Below are 16,638 nucleotides of genomic sequence, written 5' to 3'. Positions count from 1 at the left end.
TTAGTAGGTCTAGGCGATGCAGCGGAGTCTGTAGGCTCATTAGGAAATACAGTAAATGTGCTGAATGTGCCTTACTGGAGTTAAAATGAAAGGCACTATAATGCACTGAAACTGGATTTTTTGGCTTCAAGGCCTTGGAATGGATAATAATGCTTAACACAAAGCTCATGTTTTTTTTGTTTCTTTTGTAAAAACAGAATTATGAACTTTCATGCCTAAAATTGGGAGATGTGGAAGCAGATTTAGGGGCACCTGCTCAGGATAAACTTCTGAAGAGTTTATAAAAAAAAAACTGGCAAGATTTCCCAGCAGGATTTTTCATAGTGTTAAAATTTTTCTCTCCTAATCTGTTCTTCTACCAGTTTAACCTTAGCCAGGAGACAAAGTAATGTTTGAAAAAATATGACATTTATACTCGTTATAAAATGCCTCCATGTGGGCACTTCTAATGGATTTTGTCTACATTAAGCACTAAGGTGAATTCTACTGGATGTTTTATCTCTGATGAAGTTGTTGTACTAGTTGTATGAAGTTGCAATCTTGTGTTTTGCTCATATTTTTAGGTGTTGCACAACTTACCTGAAGTTGGGTGTAAGTCAATACTGGCATTTGATTTTTCCCTCCCACTATTCTAGTAGACAGCGAAATTGGGAAGAACTAGTCTCTTCAACATTATCAATAATAGTAAATCCAGACTCATCTTTCATGCCTAATCGTAGCCCTTGATGCTCTTGAGAACCCCAAAATCTTTTTGAAAAAAATGTTTTGTCAAAAATGCCCTAAACAACTCAACCAGGAGATCAAATGGAAGTTAGCCTCTAGCACCTACATAAAAGAGATTCAAAATGAAGCAGTTTTTGTTCAGATAAGGCATACTGTAAAGCAAGTTGTGAATGATTCATTCCTCTTGATCTAGTTGGACTGCAGCTCCAAGTAGTCTTATCCAGAATAGCCAAAGAGTGGAATGCTGGGAGAGATGATTTAGCTCTGTCCGGAGCAGTGGTTCTCAACCTATGTGTCCCCAGATATTTTGACCTTCAACTCCCAGAAATCCTAACAGCTGGTAAACTGGCTGCGATTTTGGGAGTTGTAGGCCAAAACACCTGGGGACCCACAGGTTGAGAATCACTGGTCTGGAAAGTCCATTACTCATACCCTATGTCTGCCCAAGTACCATGAGTTTTCACTTCAATAGACTAACCACACTTGAATATCTGATTGAGTATGACTTCCATTTTTTCACCACATGTGAGGGAAACCACATCCTGGGAAGAAAGAAAAATCTGATCTGTACTGTGTAGAATTAGGGTTAAAGTAAAGAATTAGGGTTAATCTTAAATCATATGATTTAATATTACATTCCTATGCCTGTTTGCATGGGAGCGGGACTATTTAACTCAATAGGACCTATTGGTACAATTTACTCAGAAGTAAATGTTCATGTTGTAAACCAATACACTGGTTATCAGTTAATGAAATAAACCATTTGAATTTTTGTGTATTTTTGTGAATTTGTGAATTTTGTGAATTTTTTTAATTCAAAGACTGTTGCCGTGCTATTTTGATATATTTCATTGACTCAGATCTTGTTTCTGTGTTTTATTCATTTGAATAGTGTTCCTTTGCATCTCTTAAATGTCTATTCAAAAGAACAGCTACTGTGCATGAGTGGTGGGAAAATGTCAATATAAAAGTTCTGAGAACTGGGATAAAATCATATTTTTTACAGGTGGAAATGCTTGGTGTCAGTTGACGTTTAGAGCAAATGTTGTTAAAATAAAATGTGTCTGTGGTATAATTTCCAGCAAGTTAGTGAAGGGAAGAATACCTGTTGGGTATTTTGCCTCAGGCATTAGGCTATTTCTGACTTCCATCTCATATTAGTTTCTGCTGATGTGAATTAGTCCCTGGACTTATATAGGGGTATAAGCAGAGAAAGATAATTTTGGTCATTTTCTTTCTTAGGGGAAATCATAAAATATTCTGAGGTTCCATTCTTCACACTTCTGTCTGGCATAAATTAAGAGTTACATTGAGGTATTGACTATATTGGGCCCCTGGTGGTGGCGAAGTGTGGCGAAGCTGCTGAACTTACAGACTGAAAGGTCCCAGGTTCAAATCCTGGGAACGGAATGAGCGCCCGCTGTTAGCCCCAGCTCCTGCCAACCTAGCAGTTCGAAAACATGCAGATGTGAGTAGATCAATAGGTACCGCTCCGGTGGGAAGGTAACGGCGCTCCATGCAGTCATGCCGGCCACATGACCTTGGAGGTGTCTACGGACAACGCCGGCTCTTCGGCTTAGAAATGGAGATGAGCACCAACCCCCAGAGTCGGTCACGACTGGACTTAACGTCAGGGGAAAACCTTTACCTCTAACCTTATTGACTATATCTTGTTTATTGTATTTATATTACTGTCAATGAATTAAGATTTCACAGTGAAAAAGATCAATACTAGCTGTCCATTAATCAGAAAATTGTGTATTCAGCAGGAATGGAACATTCATATCTAAGGGGAAATAATATTTCCCATTTCTTTCCCTTTTCATTCTTTAGCAATTATATGGAACATTAGATGCAAATATGGGGCTAGTGATATTTTTATGTAAAATCAAGCCAATGGGTACATTGGTTTAAACATAGGGACATTCTATACCAGAAAACTGAAGTTTGCACCCCATTACTGTCCATATGGATACAGGAGAACCATTTAACACAATAGGACCTACTGAGTTAGCTGTGCCTATTTAACCTTGACTACAAAATTTCCTCTGTTCTGTCACATACTCAGAGTAAATCTATCCAGTTTTTGTATTCACCAAGATTCTCTGTGAATTCTAAAAACAAGATATAGAACTGCATACAGTTGATGCCTATGTTCTGAGAGGCCTGGAAAAGCTGCATGACCTTGATGGTGGCAGATTAGAAGAGAAATAGGGCAAGACTGCATAGAGGTAATGTGGGTTATTCAGGAACGATGATAAAATGTCCCAAAGGAGAACAACAAAAACAACTTTGGAACCAAAGGGAAACAAAGTTATTATAAATGTATGCTGACAACACAAATGGTTGTGGTCTACTTGAAAAAGTAGCCATAAGATAAATGCTAATGGGCAGCAGCAAGGCTTTAGTTCTTCCAATTTTTTGTTCTTATTTTTAAATTTGACTTGTCTGGGATAGTGTTTTAAATGCAAGGACTTCCCATTAAAGTAGGACACATTGGTTTCACCTCTTGTTTCTGTTATCTTGGTCTTAAAGTTTTATCTCTCTCTCTTTCTATTCATATCACTAACTCTCTGGGTTATATAATGGGCCTTACTCAAGTGAGATCCTATCTAATAGGAATGTGAGATGAAAGGCCCCCAAAATTATAGTGTTTTCTCATAGTTTTTTTTTGTCCACAGGAGTCCACAGACTGCTTTTGGCTTTGCTAACTTCTGTGAGTACATATTGAGGGTCTGAATGGGGCTCTCTGCTGATTAAACCCAAGTTAGGTGATTTTAAAAGAAATATTGAAAGATGTAAAATAATGGGCTATGCTGTGGCTCAGCTGGTTAGTAGCCAGCTGCAATAAATCACTACTGACCGAGAAGTCATGAGTTCGAAGCCAGCTCAGGTCGGCTCCCAACTATTAATAGCCCAGCTCACTGTTGACCTATGCAGCTCAAAAAGACAGTTGCATCTGTTGAGCAGAAAATTTAGGTACCGCTTTATGCAGGGAGGCTAATTTAACTAATTTATGACACCATAAAAACCTCCAGCAGTGTGCGGAAAGAAGGAAGTACTCCATCAAGGACTCAGTGTCACAAATGGACAATGAAGCGGCAGCTCCCCCTGTGCCGGAATTGAGCATACTCTCATGAAGCCAGAAGCTGGAAAATGTTAAATTGCCTCTGTGTGTGTCTATATGGCATATGTCTAATGGCACTGAACGTTTGCCATGTATATGTGCATTGTGATCCGCCCTGAGTCCCTTTTGGGGTGAGAAGGGCAGAATATAAATACTGTAAATAAGTAAGTAAGTAAGTAAGTAAGTAAATATTGTCGTTAAATGACAGCAGTGAAGGCCATTATCAATAAATGTTTTTTTACCTTCTTCTAAAGTTCATTCATTCATGGTGATCACTCATGACTGAGTATGATTGTCTTCTATAGGTAGAGTCTTGAAGTTGGGTCTGTAAATGACTGTGAAGACTTATTCCGTATCCACATGGCCTTTCACATTGAGGACATAGATTTCCAGATGGGAGGTGGTCATGACAAGAATGCAGCTTTCTCTTAGGACGTTTCTCCCTTTTGCTTTCTATTCATGTTTCTTCAAAATCCATAGGATCATTGGTAACAGCTGACCTCCAGCTACAATGATAGAGTGTCAGGGTTTCCCAGTTCTTGGTGTCTATACCACATTTTTGGAGAGTTAGCTTTAAGCCTTTCTTTAAATCTCCTTTGTTGTCCACCAACGTTCCATTTTTTATTCTTAAGTTGAGAATAAAGTAACTGCTTGGAGATCAGGACATTCATAGGGATCCCAAGATGCTTGTTTATACAGCTATTGTCCTTCCAACTCTATTGTATGCCTGTGAAACCTGGACCATCTACAAGCATCACTTTTGATTTATGGAACAATTTTATCAGCCTTGTCTTCGAAAAATCCTGCAAATATCTTGGTAAGACAGGCAGACAAATGTCATTGTTCTGGAAGAAGCAAACAACACCAGCATAGAAACTATGATTCTTGGCCATCAACTTCTCTGTACTGTCCACATTGTCCAAATGTCTGATCACTGTCTCCCGAAGCAGTTCCAGTCTTTCTTTATATTGGTCAAGGATTCCTACTTTATCAGCATTGTTAGCATGTCCATCTCAGCTAATTCACATACCTTCATAAGCCAGTCTTCTTGCATCGGGATAGCTGAGAATTCCTATAGAATCCCTGGATCTAGACGCTATACCCCTATTTAAGCAAGCCAAAATCCCATTGGCTTTTTTCACCGCCGCATCACATTGTAGGCTCATGTTTAACTTGTTGTCCATGAGAACTCCAAGGTCATTCTGTATCTTTGCATTTCATTTTTTCTGCCTAAGTGAAGTATCTTGCATTTGTCCCTGTTGAACTTCATTTTGTTAGTTTCGGCCCATCTCTCTAATCTGTCAAGATCGTTTTGAATTCTACTCCTGTCTTCCAGAGTGTTAACTATCCCTCCCAGTTTGGTGTCGTCTGCAAACTTGATGATCGTACCTTCTAACTGAAGATTATTCTCGTTGCCATAATCAGATATAGTACTAGTCTTCCATGTTTTCTCTCTCGTTGATCATCCAGCAGCCCCAACAAGTAGAACTCTGGTTTCATTGTAATTTTGATCTTAACAATTTCTTCTAACATCATATATTTTTGAGTCTGGGCCTTTTCACAAGACCACAACATAATGGTAAAATGTCCTAACATTTTTATCACATTTCCAACATTTACTTGAACTGCCTTTATACATCTTATAAAGCCTATCTGGCATCAGCTTGCAGAATGCCACCTATAAGTGGGCAACGGCAAAGTTTGAACTTGAGGTTTCCTAGCTTGTGAACTCTGTTTTGTTTGGCAGGTCATAAGTTGTACCTGCTTGGACTGTGGGTCTCATATGGTACGTTGTTGCACACTGAGGAAGCATTGTTTCATATCCAGGATGTAATTTATTATATCTTTAGGTTGGCTGCCACCTTAGCAAAATGCATTTCTCATTAAAATTATATCATGAGGTTCCAAATAAATAGCCTTTCAGTGGTGCTGATTTATTTTGTGTTGCACACCAGCAATTATCCATGTGAAGAAGGGGTGATTTGTTATCAGCATGAACACTTTTAACACAAATATATATGAGTATTGATATCTGTTATTGTCTTTAAAAGTACTGTGATAAGAGCATGTAAGCATGTGTGTTGTGTTTTATATGTCTGTGGAATATTTCAGGTCAGGAACACCTTGGTAAGGTACAAAGTTTATTACATGTTGAGATCACATTATCCTTGTCAGATAGATTAAAGCATTCTTCCAGTTTCTGCACTGTATTAACATAACAAGTGAAGAAATAATGTAGTGTTTTTACACAGAGCAGCTGATCAATTTTGACATTAAGTGTGTCAGAAATCACATGAAAATGTGGAGCAACGAAGAGGAATAATTAGGAGCCAACAGAACAATCTTGGTAATATGACAACAGTCTTAAAGCAACATACAGGATTGAAATCATCAGGTTTGCTTGACCTATATCTTTAATAATACAGCTCATTGCCCTTTTATTAAAGCTAGAGGGGAAGAGAAAGTGTCAGCTTTATCTTGTTTTAGGGGCAATTGCAAACAAAAAAAATTATTGACCCTTTGCAGATGACCCATTCTGCTATTGCCAACTGACAAAGCTAGTCATTGTACTTTAGACATTTTTTTTAATGTTCACACACACATGCAAGCTGAAGTTTGCAAGGGGAAAATAAATATAAAATAACATTCAACTGAGAGAAATAGCTGTGTTAAGCAGTGGAAATAACCTCCTCTTTAATTAGAACATAGAGCTATAGGGGGCAATAAAAATAGTTACTACTGCCCTTGGTTTCTATTTAGGAAATATTATTGTGCTGAAGATAATGCTAAGTATTATTTATTTGTGCAATATCATGGGCTCGGTAATTGTTTGCAATGTTGATAGTTTCCAGATATGCAAAGTAAAGTTGTTTTTAAAAACAAAATCTTCCTTGTATTGAAAAAAAGAGAGAGGAAAATGTTTCTCTTTCTACATTTATTTATTTTGAAGATGTAAGTTGTGCTTTTTGCCTAAAGACTTATTGAATGCAAATGAGGCTGTTCTGTTGTAAAAAGGTATTTTGTTAACTGTAATATTGTGCATTTATGTGTTTTGAAAACGTATTGAAAATGAAACAATAATCTCAATCCCGCTTCCAACAAACATTTCAGCTACATCAGTATTATGTTGCATATGAGAGACCATGGCTAAGAAGAAAGGATTTGCCTAGTGGGTTTATGAAAGTAGTGGATTTATGAAAGCAGCAATGCTTGAACCAAAGTCTTTGAAATGTATGGGTCACTCTCTTAAAAAGTAGAGTCCACTTACACACTAATGTACCAAAATTACTGATACAAGTTCTGCTGTTGTTAAGATCCAACCTCAATGCTGAAATTGCATGTCTTAAGTAGTTTTTACATGCCTCTGGATAGTTCATATTTTTCCAGCATTGTTTTGTAACCTCTGTATATGGATTTGTGAATTGATGTACCTTGAACTCACGGAAGGTCACAAGTTTGCACTTCAAGGTTTATTATGATTTGAATCTGTACTGGAATTTGAGGAGGTTTTTTTATTCTTGGCTGAAAGCATAGATTTTAGTATGCATCTCCCCCCCCCCCCCCAAAAAAAAAATGGTTTTAGCACAGTTAAAATTGTATATATATTTAAGCAGATATGTTTTACAAATGTTCTGCATATGGTTTTGCACACTCATAAATGTATGGATTTGGTTCAGTAATTGCATTTAAATTCACTTCCTGTACTATGGTGTTTATACAGTGAACAATCTCACATAAAGATGTGAGCCCTAAAAATGTTCTCATTGTCCTCTAACTGTGTGAAGCAGTGGTTCTCAAACTTTGGTCCGTGGACCATCAGTGGCCCCAAGAACTAAAATATGGTCTGCGGCTTCACTGTTATTACAACTGGTCTTGCAAAACCCTCCTGGTGCCAAGGCAATGGGGATGTTGGGAGGGGAGAGGCTAACTACCCATGAAAGACATGACAACAAGCCTCCTGACTGCTGCTTCTCCTCCTCCTTCTTCCCCCTGAGCAGAGCCGTTCCATGTTGTGCCTGGAAGCGGGGACATTTGGTGTCTTCATTTTTAGGCCTGTTCCTTGGGTTATTTGGGATGCTGATTCAGAAAAATGCATTGGATAGACCACATCAGCTCTAGATAATTAAATATTAAATATGGGTTTCTGTGGGTGAGCAGATAGCGACTACTGGTTGTCATATGTTCTGTATCAGAAACTAGAGCTGAATTGGCACCCCAAATAATCAAACCGAATCTAAAGTTGACCAATAACTGATTCGTAACTGCTTGGTATTAATGTTGGAGAGTGGTCCCTGGTCAAAGTGGTCCCTGGTCAAGTGGTCCCTGTTCGTCATGAGTTACTTTGAAAATGTAGATCAAGTTATTGCAGGGAGCACTTTGAGGAATTGGGCTGGTTGAAACTCATTTGATCATTTGAAAGTGTAATCATTTCATTTAGAGATATTGTACTATCACAAAACTACCTTCCTGATTTTATTCCCTACAGTATAGGAAACTGCATTTGATCAGACTATGCCAGAGCTTTGATGTTAGACCTTCAATGTAGATTATTTAAAAACTGTGGGATTCATTCAGTCTAATAATGTTGATAATAGAACCAATTGATTTGATGAATTAGCATGGACAAATTGGTTATTTAAAACATTAGTTTTGGAAACAAACCACATGGTCATCATTGACTTCTTGGAGACCTGTCTTGTCATTAGTATCTCAGAAAGTGCTCCTTGTGTCACATTTAAAGTTGCTTTTTCTCAACTTGATACTTATTACAGGTGATTTACAAGGCCCATAATGGAGTTATTATCTGAGGGCAGTAGAAGCCTTTGAAAACAGTTACTATGTATTTAAAAACACAAACAAAGTTAAGAACTTGGCATTGTATTAAATGTCCTTTTACCAGAAGCTGGCCACTTGGGGAGTGCCTCTGGTGTCATTGTAAGAAGGTCTTCCATTGTGCATGTGGCAGGAATCTGGCTGCACTGTAGTAAGTGGTCTGTATTTTGCTCTTCTCCACTCTCACATGTCGTGGACTCCACTTTGTAGCCCCATTTCTGAATATTGGCTTTCAGAACTTCTCCTGAAAATGAAGGTATTAGGATGGGTTACCTTCTTAATGCACATGGAATTTGCTTTAACAAAAATGAAAAATTGTAAAAGGGAAGATTTATTGAGAACTGGGGGAAAATCTAGAAGTGACAGAATTATATGCACTCTAAGATATCACCATGTTGTTGTTATCTCTAAAGAAGTCCATCTTTCCATACTGGTATTTATTGCAATGATGTGCAGGCTGCCAAGCCAGATCTACTATTGCTTTTAAATGTACCAGAAATATAGGAAAGTGCCTGGTGCAGAGCAATATGGCTTCAACACAAAATGTTTTGACAGGAATTGCATCCCCACAAGGGCGTTTTGCCTGTGGAAACAATAAATATTACAGCAATACAGACAAAGTTAAACTCTTCATCAATCCTACTGATGGGAAAACTTACTATTTAAAAAGCCAAAACAACAATAAAAAACACCACATTCACAGTCTCTAACAATCCTTATAACATTTTCTGCCATTTGGTATTCTTGCAACAAGTTTATATTAATAAAGACATCACAGAACAAGAGTAGGAGAATACCTAAATAATGTAATGGATAGGGGTGTTCTAGTATTCACACTAGTAAAAATCTCCTTTTCTGAATTGTGTTGACATCTATAAAATTAAGTTCAGATTCTCAATGCAGCAGTAAATCTCTGTCTGGGCTATAAGGTGAAGGTTTCCCCTGACGTTAAGTCCAGTCATGTCTGACTCTGGGGGTTGGTGCTCATCTCCATTTCTAAGCCGAAGAGCCGGCGTTGTCCATAGACACCTCCAAGTCATGTGGCCGGCATGACTGCATGGAGTGCCGTTACCTTCCCGCCGGAGCTGTACCTATTGATCTACTCACATTGGCATGTTTTCGAACTGCTAGGTTGGCAGGAGCTGGAGCTAACAGCGGGCGCTCACTCCGCTTCCGGGATTTGAACCTGGGACCCTCGGTCTGCAAGTTCAGCAGCTCAGCGCTTTAACACACTATACCACCTCAGAATTTGGATGGAAAGATTACATAACTTATTATTTGTTCATAACAACAAAATTAAAACCCAAATGCTGTTAGAAATGAAATAAACAGGGAAGTTTGACTTCCAGCCTAACCTTCTTTTATTAACTGCAGAGTTTGTTTGTTTTCACAATCATAGTGAAAAGTAGACCAAAGTAAGGTCTATTGTGACCTCACAATTGCCTATTGTGAGGTCAGGTGAATGACTGCAGCTGGTTAAATTTAAAAGCAGATGGGAGAGATAAGGGCAGGAGTGTAGACTAGGCTCTTTCAGAGCGCACAACATATAATTATATTTCTATTTAAACTTGGAATCCTTGAATTTGAATTTTGCTGTTCTTGTTGTTTGCCTTAAACCATTTCAAAATTATGGTGATATTCAAGCAAATCTATCATGGATTTTCTATGCAAGAGTTGTTCAGAGTGGGTTTGCCTTTTCCGAGGCCAAAGAGAGTGTGACTTGCCCAAGATCATCCAGGAAGGATTCCATGTCTGACCACAGGTACAAATACTGGTCTACTATACAAAATCCCAGAATACTTGTAAAGTATCTATATGAATATATAGATACGAATACTGGTCTCCCAAGTTGTAGTTCAATGCATAAAGCACTGCGTCATCCAGGTTTCCTCATCTGTTGTTTAGGGAGGGACATTTAGAATTCTCATCTTGAGAACTTATTCAGTGCCTCACCAAACTATGTACCACAGGATTTGATAAAACATAGCCATGGCCATTAAAATAAAATTATAGTGCTATCATTCTTCAGTGTGAAAAGGTGTGGTATAATCTTAACCGGAACCCTTTCACATTGCAGAAGTATAGCACTCTATGGCAATTCAAAGGATCCAGTAAATAAAAATCAAGAACCAACATGGTGGTGTGGTTTGAGGGTGTAGACCTGAGTTTGAATCCCAGCTCAGCCAAGGAAACGCATTGGGTGACCTTAGGAAATCATATCCTTTGCCCCTCAGAGGAAGGCAAAAGCAAAGACCCCCTAAATTAATTTTGACAACTTAAGTTTGCCCTAAGACCAGCACGTCAGAAACAACTTGAAGGCAGCAAACAACAAGAAATAATCAGTTTATGAATGTTTAAAAAAACTTATTCATGAAGTTATGACAAACTATTTTATATGGCTAGCAGAATATCCAATATAACTTCATGTCTACTAGATACGTGTTGGATTATATTTGAGACATTTCAAATAAAATGTAAAAGAAAATAGAAAGGGAGGCCAAAAAAAATCTCCAGTCTCTCAAGAGCCTCTCAAACTCCATCCGATAAATATTGCTTTTATTGAATTTGATCAGTAAATTGGGTATACAGTACAGTCTCACTTATCCAACATAAACGGGATGGCAGAACATTGGATAAGGGAATATGTTGGATAATAAGGAGAGATTAAGAAAAAGCCTATTAAACATCAAAATAGGTTATGATTTTACAAATTAAGCAGCAAAACATCATGTTATACAACAAATTTGACAGAAAAAGTAGTTCATTACACATTAATGCTATGTAGTAATTACTGTATTTACGAATTTAGCACCAAAATATCACAATGCATTGAAAACATTGACTACAAAAATGCGTTGGATAATCCAGAACGTTGGATAATGTATAATGTGATGTTGCTCAAACTTCTCAAATGAAACGTAGTAGCCCACCACCTGTATTTTGTGCTATGGAAAGCAGATAGGATTTTTTAAAAATTCAGAAAATGATGAATTTCAATTTATTACTGTAAAATGACTGAAATAAATCCTCTTTGGGCCCCATCATACTAGGGAACTATTGACCAGTCTACAATATCTGTTTTGGGGAAAGGTCTTGGGATGTGTGGTGACCTTTCAGTTCCTTGGTTTCCCTAGATGAGATGGATTATCTAGATCCATTTCAAACTTGCTACAGGCCTGCAGAAAAATAGTCTGACTGAGCATATTAGCTGGACTCCTCAGCAGCTTTCAACACTGTCAAACATGGTATCCTTTTGGGTCATCTTTCTGGATTGGGACTATGGACCTATTGAAGGGGGGATTTGCTATGGATCATGGTGAATCGGGCAGGGCCCAGTGGGGTGGCTTGGGGAACCCATCACCCTATGCCATACCTAGCACCTCACCCCATTCTACAGGGGGAAGCATTACCTCCTGGCTTCCCCCCATTGTTTCTTGTGCAACATGGGAAACCTCCTGTGTTTCTGGCACTGCCTCCTACCACATTTGGACTTCACTTGAGGCACAGAGCCCAGACAGAAGTAGATCCACATTGTGTGATGAGAGCCAGTGGGCTCTGTGTCTCAAATCCAAGTATTTTGGGAAGTGCTATTTTGCCTGTCTGATGAGGTCCTTTGTCTTTCTTGGCAGGGAAGACTCAGACAATAGTGCTGGATGATTCTTGTTTAACCCTTGTCCACTGACTTGTAGTGCCCTCAGGACTGCAGTGGCCCCACCCACTCTGTTTAATATTTACATGAAAATGCTGGGAGAGGCCATCCAGAGTTTTATGACTCAGTGTCATCAGTATGCCAGTGAAACACAGTTCCATTCATTCTGATTCCAAGGAAGCTCTCTCCGTACAAAATCAATGTCTGCTGTTCCTAGTGGACTTGATGGAGGGTAAACAAATTGAAATTTAATCCAGACAAGAGAAAGATGCCCTTAATCATTAGTAAGGCAGATCAGGAAATGGGGTTTCAACCTATACTTGGACTGGGGGGGGGGGGGGGTCACACTCCTCCTGAAATCTCAGGTTGAATTTGGGTGTACTCCTGGACTCAAAACTGACCCTGGATATCCTAGTTTCAGCCAGGACTACATTTGCGCACTTTAAAAACGTGTACTGGCTGTCTCAATTCCCTGAAAAATCAGACCTGGCTACAGTAACCCATACCTTGATTACTACTCGATTACTATAATGTGCTCTATGTAGTGCTGCTTTTGGAAACATTTCGGAAACTTCAGTGGGTTCAAAATGCTGTGGTGAGGCTACAAGTTACAAGGATCATGGGACTCCCTGTACAAACAACTTCACTGGCTATTATTCCCTTTCTGGGCATAATTCAAACTGCTGCCTTTGATAGCTTGGTTCCAGACTATTTAAAATATCATATTTAAAATCTGTACCCTGTCTCACCACTTTCACAGGCACAGCTAATTAATCCTTCAATCCGCTGTTCTGCATAGCTTTTCTCTCCATATGTTAGTATGAACATGAAACAAAACTATATGAAGGAACCAGTGACCCAACATGTGATGTTTTATTTCATACAAGCTAGTTTCTATGTTATAATAAGTGTTGAGGCTGCAGAGTCAGTTACACACTAGATCACATTGAAACTATTTAATTCTTGTGGATCTCCTACTGCTGCAAAAGCCATTAAGGTTTGTGGGGAAAACTGGTTATCTGCAGTTACTTCATCTTGGATTTATAACAGACACTGCTGTCTCGGGACAGTATAAATGTCCAATACTTTTATTTTCCTTCAGGAGATTTACAAAAATAAATAGATCTGTCCATGTTTATCCTTCTATCTCATTGTAAACCTGTCTTTTAAAAGGCAGAGGCAACTGTTTTTCATCATCCAGTTCACTCTTGGCTTCAAAATCTGCCCCAAATCTCCAACCTCCCTTTTGCTGCCCAGTTCCCACTCTCTGCTTTCCCCATTTCTTCTGAAAGCATGAAAAAAGCTCTTCTTTTAAGGGCTTGTAGGTTGGGGAAGGATGCTTAGCAACAGCATTCCTGTGTCTTAAGTAGCTGCAAGCCCCTTGCTGAACCCTTTGAAGTGACTGTCAGGCCAGATTTATTTTGTTTTAGCACATTGTCTACTTGTCCAGATGTATCAGGAGATAAAAAGGAGTCATGTTTACACTCTGTTTTTTTCCCTTAAGATGTAATTAAATCGCAGTTTTGATGAGTCTCTGGGAGATTGGAGATGAAATAGAAAGCCGGAATTGGCTGAAGCAAAGGGGAGGAAACTCAGTTGCAAGTCTAACACCTGATGCATTAGGGAAAACATATATTAAGTCACAGGAGTGTGTGTTGATTTTGCAGTTTTAGAGCTGTGCTTCCCAAATATTTGGTAACTAAGGCACACTTTCTTGATCAATTAAAGGGGGGGGGGGGACATCATCTTTCCCATGCATGATAGGCTTCATATTTAGAGGCAGAGGAACATAAGAAGAGTAATCTGAAGCCAAAAGAAACCCAAGGCCATTTTCATGCAGGAGTCATTGGTCCAGCAATGCTTTCTGTTAAGAAAGAAGGGATCCCAGAATAATGCTACAATGAGAGGTGGTATGGGAATCACCCTCCAAATCCAGGCAGCTCTATGTCTCTGCATTGAAGATGACAGTTCTAATAAAGGTTCAGCATCCCTTATCCAGAAATCTGAAATCCAAAATCATCCATTTCGATGGTTGTGTTGATGACACTTTTTGCTTCCTGATGGTTAAGTATGCATGCATTTTGTTTCATGTCCAATTTTTTTTTTGAAATATATTGTGTTAAATTACCTTTTGGCTATATGTGCAGGCAGTCCCCAAGTTACAAACATCCAACTTACAAACAAATCGTACCCTGTTTCCCATAAAATAAGACATCCCCAGAAAATAAGACCTAGTAGAGATTTTGCTGAATTGCTAAATATAAGGCCTCCCCCGAAAGTAAGACCTAGCAAAGTTTTTGTTTGGAAGCATGCCTGCCGAACAGAACACCAGAGCATGCAGGATCGGTAAATGTACCTACCATAGAGTGGAAATAATGGTAGTAACAAGAAATTTTTGATAGGATTCACAGTTTGTCTGGTTATGCTGGTTTGTGATGACAACTACTGTACAGTATATAATAAATGTTCATTTTTTTGTTCAACAATAAATGTGAATTCTTCTTCATGGAAAAATAAGACATCCCCTGAAAATAAGACCTAGAGCATCTTTCGGAGCAAAAATTAATATAAGACACTGTCTTATTTTCGGGAAAACATGGTAGTTAAGGGGGGGGGGGGGTAAGACATCAGGAAGTGAGATAAATCTACCTCTTGGAAGGGAAATTCAATCCTGAAGAAGTTATCATAGGGAAAAAGTGTCTCAGCTAAACTTTATCACCAATCCTTGTTTCCACAACAAGCCATTTTTTTTTCAAAATCCAATTATCACAGGGACAGAAAGTGAGGTGCAGTTTTCTGAACAGGGACACAGACAGGAAAGCAAAAACCACAGTGGTGTTAACCCTTTCATATATCATCCAAAGCATGTGTGTGTGTGTGTGTGTGTGTGTGTGTGTGTGTGTGTGTGTGTATGAGTGGCTGAAGCTACACTTAAAAAATGTACCTGTTCTGACTTGCATATACATTCAACCTAAGAACAAACGTACAGAACATACGTTTTTCGTAGCTGGAGTACTGTCTATATATGGTGTTTTTTTTATAAAACATAAATGAATTTTGTATTTAGACTTGGGTCCCAACTTCAAGATATCTCATTATGTTTTTATATGCAATTACAGATATACCAAGATTGGGGGGAAATCCCAAATACTTCTGGTTTCAGGCATTTGGGATAAGGGATACCCAACCTGTATAATAACAGAATAGTTGTCGGCTCTACACTAGAGGCTGATTGAAAGGAGGCAAACATTGAAGTGCTTTCCTCTCTAGATCAGTAGAGAAAAGTATGTCTTTTTGTAAAACAAAACAAAAGAATCATTAGGTTTTACAAACATCTTCTTTCTTTGTAACTTTCTTGAAAATATCTATCTAATTGCAAACTCCCTACAATGTTATCTTGGAAGTTGTATTGATGGTAACATCGAAGGTGGCAATCCAAATTTTAAGAGCAAAGATTTTGAGCCTCCATACTTTCAAGTAAAAATGCCCATGGAAGGTAGGCCTAGTTAAATTGCCCTGGAGAATCAACACTACAAATTAATCTTTCAAAATGTCCTTGATTCATATTTAGTGTTGTTGTTAAAAGTTATATTAAAAACTTAAATTAACAGCTTGATTATAGTTTGAATACTTTTCCAATCCCTTTGAGCATGCTAGGTGTTTAAAAATTTAGACTTAATATGTAAGTTTTTTTTCCTATTTGCATCTTCAAAAAGATTACACTACAGCACCCCCTTCTGCTAACTAAGCTGTGTGGCAAGAGGTTTCAGGTACAACAGCTTCCTTTCCGTAAAATATTACAAAAACTTTAAAAGTCAACTTTCCCAAACACCTTTCAAAAGCATAACATGGCTTAATAATGAGATATTGGTCATTAAGCATTAATTTTCTGAAGTTTCTGTAGATTAGTGTTATACGATTACTATGTTAGAAGAGAGAAAAATAACAGAAATTGTTAAGAATCTCCCAAAACTCCTAAATTATTCTTCAGCTTTGAGCACTGCACAATATGGATGCCACAACAGTCCAGTTACTCTGTGTTGGTAAATTCATATGGAGCAAGACCTTAGCAAGATCTTAGGGCTAGACTGAAATGTGCCAACCCCTTAAACATTCTCTAGTCATAAAAAGGCCCTGACGAAGAGAGGGATATTATGAATGAGGAATGTTTGAAGAGAGATGGGGGAAAGTGCCTACTATTTTAATGACAATATAATTCATGTTACAGAAATTTGCTTCCCTTGGAAAATGCCTCCATCAGAGAGGCATTACATTGCCTATAAGGTCATATGTTCTTCAATGTAAA

At 38.3% G+C, this 16,638-nt stretch overlaps 1 protein-coding gene and 1 long non-coding RNA gene across 3 annotated transcripts in view; one reads left to right on the top strand and one right to left on the bottom strand.

The window, feature by feature from the left end:
* The window catches only part of LOC134297687 (uncharacterized), a 22,516-nt gene extending 12,427 nt beyond the window's left edge, over positions 1-10,089 (bottom strand). The window contains exons 1-2 of the long non-coding RNA XR_010004522.1: positions 10,039-10,089; positions 8,748-8,927 (exon numbers count right to left, since the gene is read on the bottom strand). This is a non-coding gene — a long non-coding RNA (uncharacterized LOC134297687). The remainder of the gene's footprint in view (positions 1-8,747; positions 8,928-10,038) is intronic.
* Positions 1-16,638, top strand: part of lrmda (leucine rich melanocyte differentiation associated) — a 973,974-nt gene that overhangs the window by 761,261 nt on the left and 196,075 nt on the right. The gene's annotated exons all lie outside the window — the stretch shown is intronic.

Source organism: Anolis carolinensis, chromosome 3 (genome assembly GCF_035594765.1).
Source record: "Anolis carolinensis isolate JA03-04 chromosome 3, rAnoCar3.1.pri, whole genome shotgun sequence".
Lineage (NCBI taxonomy): Eukaryota > Metazoa > Chordata > Lepidosauria > Squamata > Dactyloidae > Anolis > Anolis carolinensis.
The sequence above is the reverse complement of the archived record's forward strand: the minus strand, read 5'-3'. Positions and strand labels throughout refer to the sequence as shown.